We start from the raw sequence: 12,946 nt of genomic DNA, 5'->3' as shown, positions 1-12,946 counted from the left end.
GAATGCTTGGTCATTTGCTGCTTACTGTTACATGCTCTATATTGATGCCAAAATTATTGGCCTGCCTTCTGAGTGCTACTTATAGTACTTCATTCAATTCACTCGCTTTCCTAATCCACTTGTAATTGTCCCCTTTTCCACCCCAGAAACATCACATGGGGACAATAAAACAAACTACTTAGTCTTGATGAACAAGAACCAATATTATCTGTGGTCTGCACTTGTGTTACTTCCCATTTAGAGTACTGAGGGCTCCCAAGATATTTTTTTTTCCTGCCATGTAAATAATGTGTGAAGTATTTCACAGAAGCATTCAGTGTGAAAGGTGCCTGACAGATTTTGTAGTCCATTTCCTGGGATTATGGCAGAATTAACTTCATTATCCCTAAGCACTCCGTAACAGATGGGTGTTTTGCCTGGCCTGAAAAAAATCACCAAAAGCTCATAATTCCCCAAAACTGTACCTTTGGATAGTTTGCTCTTACATTTATCAAGTATTCCATCAGAATTTTCCAGACCATGTTATGAAACTGTTACTGCTTTACTCTTTAGATACTTAGACCAAAGGCTCTTTAAAAATCCCTCATTTCTTCACCAAAAATGACTGGGTTTGTCCCCTTTCTTTCTTCTAAAAAAATACAGGTATTTGAATCTAGATCTCTATTTATAGCTTAATCAAAGATGGAATAGTACTTTGAATTTGGGGCTCTGATTATTTTTTTTTTTAAAGCAGGATACTGATACTAATATAGCTCAGTAGTGTGCTTTCCCTTCAGAAAAAAAGCACTCAATTTGTCAACTGCAACTCCCTAAGTTTCTGTGAGAATTAATATTAATCATTATCCCATTCTATACATTTTATATTTCATTAGACTTCTCTGTATACATGGATCACTGGTGTCCATCTGTATTGGTTCTTTTTGTGTTTTGTTTTCTTGGGGTTTTTTGTGTTTTCAACCATTGCTCTATTATTATTTTTTTAATCACTGATCCTTCCCTGCTGGTTTAACAATGACCATTAAGAATTACTTGCGGTCAGATGTTTATCCAGTGATGTGTTTGCTTTACCATGCTGTAAAAACTTGCTCTTGAGATCGATCCAAGAGTGATGTCATCCAGCCGTCATCCATTGGTTTTCATCTGCTGCTTCTCCTTTCCCATGTCAACCAGTTAGGAAAACTGTGGAATTAAAACAGTTGAATTGCTGCTAATATTTTGGCTTCGGCTAACCAGCTGAATAGTTGCCAACCAGTCTTTCCTGTTCCTGGGGAGGAAAAAAATCCAGAATAACTAAATAAAATAACTGCTTGGCTTTAGCTGACCAAAACCCAACCCCTTTCTCCCTCCCCTACCAAATGGTGGTATGTCAGAAAATCCTTGGGGTCCCTATGCAATCCTGAGTCAGTGGATACCATCCCCCATCATCTCTGGGATGTTTGAAAGAAGGATGCCGAGTCTTTCCAACGCAGGCCACCTCACGCACCCATCCTGAAAAATCTATGAACAGCCAGAGAATTATGAATAAGAAGATAACAAAATCATCCTGTCTTTCCTTCACAATGTCTGTGTGAGCTCTTGTTAGAATAAGGCCTATGAAGGCTTTGTACCTATTTCTATGAGTTTAGCAGTATGTGTAAGAGTTTCATAAGCTCACTCTAAAACAAGAAATGTAGCCCAGAGACAGCTACCTTTAAACTAAATAATTATATTGCTGATTTTGTATTTTTCTTCTTCTTCTATTTTATTTGCACATCAGATGGCAGATTTAGCATGCTTTTTGTATTTAGTTTGCAGCAGAAATGAATACATTTATATGATTGCAATTTTAACATACACTTGCAGATTTGAAACTGCTTTCTCAGGTAGGCTGAAAACATGTCTGAATGGGTCGCTGTGAAAAACCATGCCAATGCCCGTGGCTGCTGGTGGTAGAGGCTGCTTGGAGATATCTGTGGACATACTTGTATTCACCATAGTCCATGTTGTGCTCCCTTCCATAGCTACACAACAACTTGCATAAGATGCATGGAGTTTAGCCTTGTTTTGAAATTCGGAGTGGGTGTTTTATCCATCAAGCTACCCAGTGTTTGGCTACTACCAAAGGAATTTGCAGGGTTTGTGTTAGCCAGGGGAGGGCTCTTACTAAGTGTCTCTGTGCAATATGAACACATTGACATTGACAGGAAAAACCCCACAAATAATTAAACATAATGACAGCTCAAAAGAAAATCTCATTTCATGTTAAAGCCTATATTAAAAGTGTTGCAGGAATCGTACTTAATTTACACCATATCAGATTTTGCCATCCCTGTGTTGAATAAAGCTTTACTTTTCAGATAGTTCCATCCCAAAGCGGAAATCAGAACTTATATGTGCAATGCTGTGCGGCTGTCAAAGTATCAAGAATAATATTCTTTTGATATTTTGAGCTACAGCATATCTCCAGAAATAAAACAAGGCTAGTAGTAGTGTTGTATTTCTGTTTAGCTGATAAAAAGGAGCAAGTTTGATTCCTGTTGTGAAAAGGAGAACAGGGCTGATTTTGAGATACTTGATTCTATTAAATAGTTTGAAAATAACTCAGTTGCTGGAATTTTGGCAATTGACACCCAAATAATTAGTGCCTTGTTCCTGACGACCATCTAGTGCTTGCAGCAAACTCTAACTTATTCCTGGACTTGCTAGATTAAAAAAATCTCAGTTTGATTTAATGATTTTTTTAAAAAAATCATTCTTACATAGTTAGTCCAAAAAGGGGTATGATCAGCTAGTCATCTTATGCACATTTGCCAAATATTTAGATTTTTGGAAAGCTGTCATGGTTCTAAGTATTTTGTTCCATTGATCAAATACTTTTACTTAAAATAATGTGCCACCTTATTTTCAGGCTATGCCCAAAAGCTACTTTCAGGCTTTAGATATTCCCTTGGCTATTGTCAGCTGGAGAGACCTGTGTTTTCAGGTGTTTTGTTCTATGTTCATGTTTACAGTTTCCAGTCCAGTCATACTGACAACTTGCTCAATAAATTAAGCTGCAGAGAGTCTTTCAGAGTACGGTGAGATACTCCATTTTGCAAATGCTACTTAACAATTCTCTTCTCTTCCTCTTTTTTTTTTTTTTTAAACTATCCTTTTGGAACTGTAAATGCCCCAGTTCTTTTAATATAAGTTCCAATAATCCATTCTTATTTTATATACCACTAACAGTAAGGGGAAGTCCTAGTTCAGGAGAGCATGGAAACATTTGTCAAACTGTAGTCACACAGTTAAACCTCACTGACGTGACACTTCATGAAATGCTTAATTTCAGCACATACCTAAGTGCTGCCCTCACTGGAGATGGGCAGACACACATGCTAAAATGATTTTCTTGGCTGAGGCAGAGCAGAACATCTTTACTGTGATAATGAAGCAAGTGGACCAGGCAATGCCCTTTAACTGTTTGACTTAGCATATTTTATTTGCAAGGTATATTTGCTTAGTAAACCATATAGATTTCCAAAAGTCACATGCTTGGGGATTTTCATTGTTGTTGTTTTGTTTTTTACTTCTTAAAATTTTTACATAACCAGCATTTGGGGCTCAATAGCTGACTCATGTTCTTTAGTCTCTGTTACCATTTTATGGGCTTTAATATCTATAATGACAATGTCCAGTACTATATGAGTAATACTCGGTTTCTATCCGTACAAAATTCATTGAAGAGACGTCTAAGAGTAGTTTGGAGTTCTTGTTTCAGGTCTGTTTTACAGGGAGTCAGTTGCCCTATTCCATCATATAAATTAACCCACTGTAACACACTTCTTGTTTACTTTCTGTAGGAGTAATTATTTATCCAGAGGACACAAAAAGTCCAAACTCCAAAAAGAAACACTCTGTGCTATTTATACCATTTAGCTTAGAAGTTTGCGGAAAGGTGTAGAAACATGTGAAGATGAGAATTTTACTTTTTCCAAAGCCTGGTTAGAGGTAACGAAGAAACAGTCTGGGCATGGTACTGGATTAAAAACTAATAACAAGAAGGTAGCGGATTATACAAGCAGGAAAGAATAGTCTTCAAAACACTTTGTTGAGCTTAGTCCATGTGTCAAGTGTCAACTGCTTTTTCTCTTTTTTCTCTGAATGCTTTCTAAAGACACTGGTATTGTTTATAGTTTCTCCAGAGCATTTACAAATTGGCTTTGTTGGACTTTGTTGACTTGTGCTCAGCATGTTGAGGTGTGGCCACATGGCAAGAAGCAGAAAGGAAATTCCAAGGCAGCCCCTCCAGAACTATAATACCTGTTTATGTTTTCTGCTATGACCAAAAGAAGTCTTGTTGTATCATGAAGGAAATCCCTGAGGCCACATATATGTCATAAGTTCTATGTGTCATATGGGATGAAGCTTTACGCCATCTCAGTGACAGCTTAAACCTCAGCTAAATATGTTTGTTCAGCCACATCACCTTGAGCAATGATTTTTGTCAGACTTTTGAAGCAAAGAAAAGTCAAGTATTTCAATGGACTAACCTTAGATAAAATGCAGGATGGGTAAACACATATTCACTGGGACAGCAGTAACATCAGTCTCTGAAGTTGGCTTAAATGCTGCTGAGCAGTCAAAGAGGAAATGTAAAATTAAGATGAAAACTATAGCATGGATATAGCATGACCCCACGGGGTCACAAGTCCTGCCAGCAAACCTGCTCTGGCGTGGGCTCCTCTCTCCACGGATCCACAGGTCCTGCCAGGAGCTTGCTCCAGCCTGGGCGTCCCACAGGGTCACAGCCTCCTTCAGGTGTCTCCACCTGCTCCGGCGTGGGGTCCTCCACGGGCTGCAGATGGAATCTCTACACCCCCTCATCCTCCCTCCATGGGCTGCAGGGGGACAGCCTGCTTCACCATGGTCTTCACCACGGGCTGCAGGGGGATCTTGCTCCAGCGCCTGGAGCACCTCCTCCCCCTCCTTCTGCACTGACCTTGGTGTCTGCAGAGTTTCTTACATCTTCTCACTCCTCTCTCCGGCTGCAAAAGCTCTCTCTAACTGTTTTTTTTCTCTTTCTTAAATATGTTATCACAGAGGCGCTGATGGGCTTGGCCTTGGCCAGCGGCGGGTCCGTCTTGGAGCTGGCTGGCATTGGCTCTGTCAGCCACAGGGGAAGCTTCTAGCAGCTTCTCACAGAAGCCACCTTTGTAGCCCCCCACTACCAAAACCTGGCCATGCAAAACCAACACACCTTTTTGTCACAGTCTGTAAGTAGCAAGGATGATGGTAGCTGTTGGGGAGGAGGAGGAGTAACAGGGGTCTTGACGCCAGTGCTTTCATTCTCTCTTGTAATACTGTGATGACCAAATATTGTCTGTTAGTTCCCAGCTACACTATAATTCTATAACAGTATATACAATAGATCTGTATAGAACTCGTTATGAATAGTCATTTGTAACATGTGCTTTGTCAAACACTTCACAGATAAAACAGACATTTTGAGATAGTGTGACAGATATTCTACATTTATTATACAGCCAATGAGGTAGGAGACAAATGAACATTGCACATTCTGGGGCTGAAATCATGGTGGATTTAGTGTAATGGATGTAATGCATTACTGCATATGATGAACAGACCATCCGCCTGAATTATAAATGGCATTATTTAAACCAGCGAAATTGTTATCAGGAGCAATGTTTCTCAAAATGGGAATCCCTGGGGAGGAGGCTCAGGCAAAGCCATCAAAGCTAGGACAAGAAAAAAAGAAAGAAATGTTGGTTTCCTCGCTGTGTGTAATCCTCGCTGGGCAATCAGCAGAACTGGAGTCATTTATCACATGTGGCCTGAGGGACTCAAATGGAAGCAAGCCCCAGGTACTTGTAGGGGAGTGGCATGTCCAGGGCAGACCCCAAAGGCAGGTGTGGCAGCTCCCTGTAGCTCCCCGTGGCTTTTGCGAGTGCAGTTTGGTCTGTTCTGGGCCATGTGTCGGCCCGTCTGTACCTTGACCCTGTTAGACAGTCGAGCTGTTTGATGGCTCCTGCCAGCACTGGTGGTGCACACTTGGGGCCTCCAGCAGCTGCCCATGTTGGAGTCTCCTGGGTCTGCCTCTAGAAAACTTGTGCCATCTTCGCATCCTCTAGATTCTCAGCTGCTCTGCAGGTCAAAAAAGCCCCTGGCTGCTTTAAATTACGGCAGCCCATCCCAGGCTGCTTCTGGGGTTGCTGTATTGCCTATAGTCCTGATAGCATGCCTAATTCTGGCCGTTGGCACATTTCCTACGCAGGTGCGTGTGAGAAGAGAGGAAGCAGCTTCACGGCGTGATTTACGGTTGCAGCTCCCAAACAAACCCTTGCAACGGCAATGTATTAAGGGAGCTGGGCAGGGAACCAAGTCAATTGACAGCGAAGAGTGGATCCAGCTGCATGTAATTTACGTTTCTCACTGGACAAAGGTGGCAGTGGCAAAGCATCTTTTTTTCCCCCTCTATTACATGTGCAATGTGCACTTCTGAAATGCATCACTCTTCCCATTTCTTTCTCTTTTTGGGAAGGCTTCTTGTACACTTCTCTTCCAGGATTGTCCTTGGGGAGGTTCACATATCATTTATGCACCTTTGGGGAAAAATGCTGTCTGGGACTAGGTTTGAGAAATGTAGAACTAGCCAAATGTGGCAGATTTCCAGCCTGTAATTGTATTATATTATAAGGCAAAATGATTTTACAGTAGTTATGCAGTAAACATATGTAATGTATATATGTACAACTTGTGTAATTCATCAGGCATTTGAAGCAGAGCAATTTAAAATTTAAAGTTGGCTTTCACCTTTAAAATAAAGGAAATGATATTGAGGAAAATAAAGAAACGAGCTTATGCACTAAACTTTGGAAGTCAACAAACCTGTCCTAAGGAGCATACCCGTGTCGTCATACCACATACTGTCAGCATGTTCTAAATCTGATCATGAATAAGAGTTCCAGCTCAGGATATGAAAATTGGTCTTTCTAATAAAAGCAAAGGTCTCCATTAAATCTGAAACATCTTGTGAAATTAATTTGTTGCCATTTTGATATGCTGGATATTCTATGGGAAACATTCATTTAAATTTCAGTTGTTCCATAGGCTGTACACAGAAAAAATGACTTCAGTGTATTAACATAAATCATCAAAAAAAGCAGAAGCTGGATTTACTAAGTTTTCTTGAAGCCCCTTGGAAAATGTGCTGATTTTTGTTTCAGGGAGCTTGTGCTGGTCTGGGTGAGTGCTATCACATGTGGTGGTGAGAGCCATGTAATTAGCGTGTGTTTCTTCAGCATCTTTGACCAGTCATCTGTCTCTTCCAGAACTGCCTTTCATAGTTTCTGAAGTTACCACTGGCTTTTTTTTCTTTTCTTTCCTTTTTTTTTTTTTTTAATTTCTTTAAGCACTTGCAAACTTTCCCAACATACCTCTTTTTCTCCTAACATAAAGAGCACTTCATAATGTATTATTGACCTCTCATTGGGATGAACAGCATATTGAAAGCTGTTTTGAATGATTCCTAGGAAACAGAGTTTTCAGCACACTTTTTTTCAGTCAACTTTCCTGTCTCCCAAGGATCTTTTTCATGTTACTGATTGTTGTCATATTTCTTATATTTCTGTTTCTATTGGTGTTTTATTGTTTTGTCTAATATATGACTATATAAACATTCCTCTACATGAATTTTGATGCAAGTTTTGATCCTGGAATAATAAGTTTTTGAGAATGAAGAATATTTTATAGTAATGTCTATATGACACTGCATTTACTTATCATGGTGTACAGATATTTATTAATATTAATGAATGTGTAATTGAAATTAGCAAACTCCCTTGAAAGGTAAACTATTCCCTTTGTGTTTTGATTTTAAAATAGATCTTTGTTTCTTAAGGCACACTTCTAATCTGTGATTTTGCTGGCACATATCTTTTGTCCAGTTCCCTTAAAATTCAGCTTCTAGCTTTTATGCAAGAAGAGTGATGTCAAGAGAAAAAATTCTGTTGGGAAGGGGTTTTTTTTGCCTGGATAGTTTTGGTGGGTTGACCTCTGAGAGTCATAGTAAAATGGCTGAATATTTAGATCTAGGTCTGAAGAAGAAAGAAAGGACAGGAGTTTCAAGTGGTACTAGCAGGAAAAAGACAAGTTACAGACACATCTCTGAATATCCTATTTGTAAAGCTGCTGAGCAATAACTTTTAGAAATGTTTAAGTCACAGCCTTTTATTGAATGGAGACAAATGGGGAGATGCTAACATGGTGGTTTTAGTGTTCTGTGATCATTGAGCCTATAGCTCGCATACAGGCTCATTTATTTTTAGTGTCAGAGGAGTCCATTATGATCATCTATCCTGAATGATATTACACAAGCCAGAGAACCACACTGAATATGCATTGCTGAGAGCCTGTTTTTATTTCTATTTGAATTGTAGAAAGGGGACTTATTTGGTGTAAAGATATTACGTGGTGGTGAATCCCCTACGTCTTTGGTGGAATGCTCCAACAGGCAATAACCCTTGTTGAAATCAGTGTTTCTAATACCAGCTTCCCTCCACAAGATAGCATTTTGTCTTCTCCTCGCCTAGCTAAGTTGCAGAGCTCCCTGCTATCACAAATGTCTTCCTTATGTTGTGACCTGTAGTCTGTGGTCAGTCACCACTTGGGTTTGTCTGTAATGAACTAAGCGGGTTGAGTTTCTTTAGTCTCTCATTATAAGACAATATTTTCAAGACATTGAATCACTTTGTGGCTCTCATCTGAGCTATCACCAGTTTGCCAAATTCTTTTGGGGAGCTCCCAGTATACTACTTATGGTCTCACTAATGCTATATGCAGAGGGTAATACCAGTTCATTACTCCTACAAGCTATATGCTATTCCTCTGCTTATGCATTCAGGGATTGTATTAGTTCTCTTGGCCACTGCACTTCATTGTGAGATTTACTGCTGGGACGACTTGGATAAAGCTCTGAGATAGTCAGACAGCAGTTGGGAAGGCCTTGTTCACTTGTAATGGCTGGGACTCCTTCAAGCAATTTGTCAGCGATCTGGAAGTTTTTACAGTTGTGATAGAAATGAGAGCAAGTCCTGGCTGCGCCTCTCCCTGTTTGAGAAATACTCTGGTTTGCTCTCCAGCTAAAACACAGTTCATTCCAGCCAGTGCCAAATTCTACAGCTTTCTTTCCCGAAGAGCCACGACATCATGCGTATGCATCATGCAAATACGATCCCGCTTGCCTAGCTCAAAAGCCAGGCAGTGGCTGCTGCTCCCACAGCAGTGCAGAGAATTAGGAAATGATGTGCAGTCTTCTCTGTCTCTGCTTGCACAAATATCCACAGTGGCTTTATTTTTCCTTGCTCTTTGTGACTCGGAAAAAACTTTTCACTCATTTCTGCCCATATGTAAAATTGCCATTTTGAGGTCTAATAAAACCCTCAAATGAACTAGCTGGGAGTCCTTGTGTGTGATGTTACTGGTGCCATCGTGAGATTATTGTACCCTGCTGAAGCAGTAGAAACATATGCATACCTCCTACCTAACTGAACCCCAAGCAAGCTGTATCTTTGTTTATTGCCAATGTGTTGGCCAGGAAAGCGGGCACAGCAGAGAAGTGTTTAACCTGTTTAGGGGTTTTATTTGAGTGTTTGTTTCATGTTTTTCATGGTTTACACAAAACAATAATGAAAGGGGTAAGAGTTGTGAAACACAATTTATTTGATATCTTATTTCTAGTCAAGATTTTGCTTATGAATGGTACCCTATACTTCCATTGAAAGCAGTAGATTTTGATTTTAAGGTGTTTGGGCTGTGTGTAGTGGACAAATAAAAGGTGGCTAAGAAAAGCACATTGTTATGAATTGAAGTGCGTTGACTAATCTTCACAGGTGACACTTGGAAACAGGTCAGTACCCTCACTGAGAGATTGTTTTATTCAACTTGGAGAATAGTGAAAATCAGTCCTGCAGGGTGAATACTGGTGGTCAAAAGCTATTTTCAGTATCTGTTCTACTTGGACAAAACAGGCATGTCTTACGCCTGCAGTTTGTTCTTTGGAGCTTTGGAACTGGATTTTCTCAGTCTGCTCTTTTTTTTTCTTCCCCTTCCCCCCCCCCCCCCCCCCCCCCCCCCGTCATGAAATTAAATGACCCTACTGTGTGTGATGTGACTGATTACCAGACAAAGCCAGCCTCTGACATGCACCAGCCATGTCTTCATTCCCTTTTGACAAAGTGCCAGATTGGAGAGGTGCAAAAGTAGGAATGTTTTTTTTTTTTCCTTTTTATATAGGTATCAGTTGAGAGAGCAAGTGGACCTTCATAGGAATATGATGGGCACAGACACCCTAAGAGCACAGGTTTTGAAGGAGATTATTGTCAAAATTGCATCTCTTTCCTTGGTGATATCCAGACTAATATGAAAAATAGTGTCTGTAAGGCTGACATAGTATGCAGCCACTGGGAACTACAAAAATCAAGGTTGTCTTTTCTAAACCTTCATTAGAAGAGTGTGGAGCCTTCTTTTATATGTAAAATGATTGTCTAGGATTATTCCAAAGTTTGAATTAAACTTCAAAAGCTATTGGGCTCCTATTCTTATCCAATGTATCTTTCTATTCTTATTATTTTTATTAATTAAAGAACTTTAATGAATGGGACTGTGTTAAAAAAAATCATACCGGAGCTCAGCATCCACTCAATACTGCTTTCATTTGTTTGAAGGGAACTTCTCAACTGTTTTCTTGTTTTACCAATCTGGTTAGTTGCCTCCCAGCTTCATCCAGACCATCTATCCCACTGTTGGGGTAAAACTTAAAGCTACAAGCTTCGCAGAACAGTGCAGCATGCAAATCTTTAGCTTAATATCATAAAATTGCTTAATATGGCTTGTCTGCAAACCAGCATACAACTATTTTGTTGAATATAACCAAGTCACTTTAGTAGACTTGGTTTAGAGAGGTGCAAGCCTCTCAGTTAAATACAAAGTAAATTCTGTGTGATTTAAATCAGCTGTGGTGTTGCACAGACCTTGCATACGTTTGATTAAACCAGTTTAAAGTTTGCATGTGAGACAAAATGTGTTTTCCCAGTTAAAGGTGGACATACAATTCTTTCATGCATGCCAGCCACAGGATCAACCCTTTGTGCTTCTACCTTTTTCTTTTTCTTTTCTTTTTTTAACTTTTTATCCTCTCCCCCTGTTTACATGTTTGAATGGCTAGCTTGTAATGAAGGATATCGACATGCTAGATTTTTGTTTTCAGCTTGACAGTTTGTGAATGACAAATGAATGCAACCAGTCATTTGATTTTCCTGACCATCTGCTTTAAACATCGAAAAGAAAACCCAAGGAACTTTAATTTTTATTACAGAAAAATAGGAAACTTATAATTGGGTTAAAGTCTTTGCTGAGACCAAAATCATCCTGTGTTCTACATGACCCAACTCTGTATGTTGCGCTTTTCACGAATGGATGTTAGCAGAGCAACAAACCTGTGCACTTCTGATGCTTTTCAAAGACCTGCAAGGTGAGTTACTGCAAGTGTCGCAGCAGTGACAACTTCATTCTGCCCAACCTAGAGCTTGGATTCTAAAGCAGTACAAATACTTTCATTTTCCTAACAAAATGTGAAGCCTTGAGAAAATAAGGGAATCGGAGCACATTAATCAGAATTACCAATGTGAAGGCTGTGACAGATATTTGAAAAAAACCCAGCCCATAAACAATGGCTCCTCTGTAAGAAGAATCATTTCAACCCAGTAAAAAATTGATCAGTAATTCAAACCAGAAATTGCCCTGAATGTTGAACATATATTGGAATATTTCATGGACTGTTTTATCATTGCAACTTGTTGACATTATTTTGTGCTTGTAACTTCATAGACTATAGCCATTTGTTACATCAGCATCAGACATCTGCACAAGCATTTGTCATGCTGCTGTTGATTTTTTTTTTCCTTTTCTTTCTTTCTTTTTCCCCCTGTTGGCTGAAGGAAGGCTAGAGCTAACAGAACAATATTGTGGAATGTGAAGGCTATCATTAGGGGGCAAAACCGGACTTCAAAGAGGAAGCACATATGGTTTTGACTTTTATAAAGATGGCAGGTGGACATGAAAAAAGGTTTATTTCAAATTTATTTTCATGATAGCTGCAACTACTTAAAAGTCTGAGATGATTAATTTTCAATTTGGAATTCCTAATAACTGAAACAAGATCACAGTTTTACAACTTCCTGAGGCAGAGTCTGAGAGAGACGAGGTCATGTTGGTATAATAAACCAATGGCAGCCTGAAGCAGAAAGGTTGGAAAAAGCAGCAAGAAATGTTTCGCAAAAGGCATTTTGAAGGTAAAGCATGTATAAGAAACAAAATGTTTCTGAAGTCAGCCTGTTTTGAAGCATACGTTAAACTTCAAGGCTGTTGGGTTAGATTTGAAAGGTGAACCTTATGTTTATAGATTTGCTGAGTGTCACTCGTGTTACTAACTGAAATAGCAGTTGAATAGCAGGCTTGAAACAAAATGAAACAAAAAACCCCCCTCCAGCAATGCTGTCTTCCCCTTAGTGATAGGTGTTTCTTTTTATATGAAGGAATACATGACACTTAATTTTCATTTCTGGATTATCATATGTCATTTTAAATCTAGCATCTGAAATCCTCTTGGCTGGAAAGTCAGAGCTCTCTGCACCTGTGGGTGACTTGCTGATGATGTGAAAGAATAAGCAACTGTCAGTTCTAAATACAAGTTGAATTTATCCCTCTTATGGATGCTGTATATGGTATTTTAATTGAAAAAGAATGTTACCCAGCTTGCCTATATACGCTAATATATTAAAACCAGTAGCTTTGATAGAAAATATTTCTGTTAGTAGTTTCTGGTCAGGGATAAGTATGTTCAGTGTGTCTCAGAAATATGACAGTGCCAGCACCGATGGCTCAAATGTAACTACAACCTGCCCAGGAT

The sequence above is a fragment of the Balearica regulorum genome, chromosome 4 (assembly GCF_011004875.1).
Source record: "Balearica regulorum gibbericeps isolate bBalReg1 chromosome 4, bBalReg1.pri, whole genome shotgun sequence".
NCBI lineage: Eukaryota > Metazoa > Chordata > Aves > Gruiformes > Gruidae > Balearica > Balearica regulorum.
Note: the sequence above shows the minus strand (reverse complement) of the source record.